A 3,675-nucleotide genomic window follows, 5' to 3' on the forward strand; every position below is an offset into this window, starting at 1 on the left:
CTCGTAGGATTCTCTCTCTCTCTCTCTCTGCCCCTCGCTCACTTGTGCCCTCTCTCTCTCTCTCTCAAAAAAAAAAAAATCTCAAACCCCCCCTCCCCGAAAACTCAGTGCTCACCTAGCTTCTCAGAGTCCCAAAGCCAAGCTGCTCCGCTGGTCCTAGTTAAGTGCTTAATTAATTATGCCTCTCAGGTGTTTCTTCCAAGTATCCCCCCGCCCCAACACTCCAATAACAAATAGTTATTAGGATCTTCTGGGGACCTAGCTCTATGGACTTTCAAAAACCAGTAGCAAGAATCAGCAGTACTTAGCAACAGCCTTAAAAAAGTGAAAACCTTTTGACCCACCAGTTAGACTTCTGGGAATGTAGACCAGATAATAATTGAACCCAAAGATGTGTGTAAGTAGATGTTTATTTACCACCATGCCAGTTATCCTAATGAGTATTTGGAAACAATCTGAAAATCTAAAGGTATGGGAATGATTAAATACAGAAAAGTATTTGTATTAGTTAAGTAATGGTTCAGAATCTACCTCCTAGGATAATAATATACAAATAGTTAAAATAATACATTAAGTATATATGTATTGGCCCCAAAATTCTTTGATAATATATTATATAAAATATTGCAAGTAGGTTTCATAGCATAATATAGAGGACCATCTGGTCTTTGTAAATATATTTTTTGTATGTATATACTTTTGTCATAAGCATATCCTTCTATGAAAACCCTGGAGGGATATACACCACAGTGTTGTGTTATAAAACCTCTGGCAAGTGTTTTGGGATTATTTTAGTTTTCTTTTTAGTAATCTCTACACCCATAATGGGGCTCAAACTCATGACCCCAAGATGAAGAGTTGCATGCTGTACTGACTGAGCCAGGAGGCATCTCGGGAGTATTTTAATTTTTATTATTCTTGTTCATTTGACTTCTCTATTTTTAGCCAATGATGAGTATTACTTGTATTTCTTTTTTAGTTAAATAAGTTAAAATTTAGTAGTAACTCAGTAGAAAATATATTCTAACCAGAGAGAGTTTTCCATTTCTCCTCACATTTGATCCCATAATCAGCCATCCATTCTGTCTATGGGGAGTCTAAATACTAAGGTGCAGTATGCAATTATTTTATTGACGTATAACAATCTTACAACTCAGTATATGTATTCAGTAATTATTTTTAATGAAAATAGAGTCAATATTGGGACCTAAAACACAGGATACTACACTTGATCTTAGCCAAAAGGCCGAGAAGCGATTAACACAGGATAAATAAAAAGTAGAAATTTAGGTGCCAAGTAAAATGTCTCTGTTCCCCAAGTTCAATCAGAGTCAGATTAAAGGACTGCCAGCTAGGCTACTTTATGGAAAGTCAACACAGTAGGGAACGGTCAACCTTTGCTGCTGATGTAATGAGTTGGAGAACATTGTAATTAACAGAAATTTTCTCAGGAAGCATAAAATATGGCTTAAAGAGACTTAGATAAGGGAAGTTTGGGGACGGGGTATGAGGCCTTCAAAGGAGCATGCTGAGGCCCCATTTCTTAAAGGGGTGGGGCAAGTTAACTTCAGCATTTCTGATTTGGTGCATGGTGTATGAATTTCGGGACAGCACTAAAATGCTTGGACCTAAAAAGAGTAGGCGGAGCTCTGCTTCCAGTGACCTTTCTTCTATGCTTTTCCCCTGCAGTGCTCAGCTTCTCCTCTACATAAATATTTAAATATTTAAAGGAAGTAGATATGTAGGCATGCCAAATTTTCAGCCTGCCCAGGACACTCACATGCTTCGTTCCAACTCTGAATCCAATACAGAAACTGTCACCAACAATACGAGGACTGGAACGTCTGCCTCCAAGTAGCATCTTCATAGGACTGTATTTGTAGCCATTAAATGGCCTACTACAAAAACTCCTTAAGAATTCCCATTAATAAAACTCTGATACCAGAGTGTAAGAGAATATGCTTCTCTCCCTTTGTACCATATTCTCCTTTCTTGTTTCTTGTGAGTTGTCCAAATTATTTGCACTTTATATTTTGGTTCTATATAAATAAAATTTAGGTAATATGTTAGCATAACTAGAAATGTTGTCTTTTGGAAATAGTGCGATATTCCACACATTTATTCATTGAGTGTGGTCTAGATGAGCTTCAAGCAGTTGGACAAGTCAATTGATAACAGCCTATCTGATAAGTACGATGGCAGAGAGAGGCATAGTGTGTTGTGGGAACAGAGCACGATCACCTAGAACACTGGAAAGTGTGAATTTTGAAGAAGGGGGAAAATCACTAGACAAAAGAAGGGGGAAGATTGTTTCCTGCAGCAACAGCCACCGGTGCAGTTGCCCAAACTTTGTTCCGCAGAGTACCAGCTCAAAGGGACGCTAATAGGTAATTCTCAGTGAAAGAGTCTGTGAAAAAAATGTTTGTAAAACACTGGGTAAATGTGAGACAAACCCAAAATGAAGAATGTTCTATTAAAAACAGAGGGAAGATCTTCTTCAAAAGTATCAATGCCATAAAAGACACAGAAATGGCAGTCAGAGCAATGCGCCTATCCTATCTGTTAAGAAAGAACCTGCCTCAAGGAATGCAGCCGGTCTATAGCCTCCAGCTGCCACATCTTTGAAAGGGCCGCTACTGCGTTAATGCTGAGACCACACTCCCCTCAGGCTGTTCCCAACCAGTGACCGAGCACGAAAAGAGAACCACAGCTGGGCCTTTTCCGCCTGAAGTAGGACTCTGCTAAACGGAAAACTTTGCTCTGGGGCTCCCAGAGGACCTTGTGACAGACCTTGGATCTTAGATCTACTGTATCTTGACTTGTGGCTACACCATCATACATAAAACTGCTAGAACTAAACACACGTATTCAAGTAAGCGTACGTGAAACTGGAGAAATCCAAACAAGGTCTACAGATTGTATCAATGTCAGTTTCCTGGTCGTGCTATCGTCCCGTAGTTACGAAAGGTGAGGAAACTGGGTGAAGGGTATACAGGATCTCTCTGGGAATCTATAATGTGAATCTACAATGATAATGTGAATCTACATGATCTCAAAGTAAAAAGTTCACACACAAACACATGCACGTACACACACACACACACACACACACACACACACACTTGAATCCTTCCTAATGTATAACATTTTCCTTTCCCAAGGAATAGATACGTGTTTTAATGGCACCTAATGGAGAATTGTCTTTATCCAAAAGAGCAGCTCCAATTGCTGGCTGCCTTTCAGTATCTAGGATAGACCCAGGGGAAAGATATTTTTGTGCGGGCGAGTCTTTGGTAATGTTCACATCTCACGACATCGGCAGCTGCCTACTCCACCTACTCCATCTCCCTTCAGTGGATTGAAACTAAAAGTTCGTTCTTATTCACGAAGAGCTGTGCTTAGCCTTGTCCAACTCGGTCACACGATTTATAAATCTTCCTGGGTTATAAAACGAAACCTAAGAAAACTGTTTTATTCTAATTTTTCTTTTCGAAGGTGGAAAGAAAAGGTCTAGGTTCAAAATGCATGTCCAGGACCTCAAAGCATGAGAAATAAAAAAGCTGAATTCAAATGGGTGTGTGTGTAAAAGCTTCCTCCCTCCCTCTCTGCTCAGCTGCTATGGAGGAGTAAAAGCCTTTTTCTCCGTTGACAATCAATCAACAAATATTTACAACC

General features: G+C 39.6%; 1 pseudogene; it reads right to left on the reverse strand.

Moving 5' to 3' along the window:
* Positions 1–1,092: 1,092 nt before the first annotated feature.
* On the reverse strand, positions 1,093–1,258 carry LOC112856750 (U2 spliceosomal RNA; annotated as a pseudogene).
* Positions 1,259–3,675: the final 2,417 nt, after the last annotated feature.

Source organism: Puma concolor, chromosome B3, assembly GCF_028749965.1.
Source record: "Puma concolor isolate L17-30 chromosome B3, mPumCon1.1.hap2, whole genome shotgun sequence".
Classification (NCBI taxonomy): domain Eukaryota; kingdom Metazoa; phylum Chordata; class Mammalia; order Carnivora; family Felidae; genus Puma; species Puma concolor.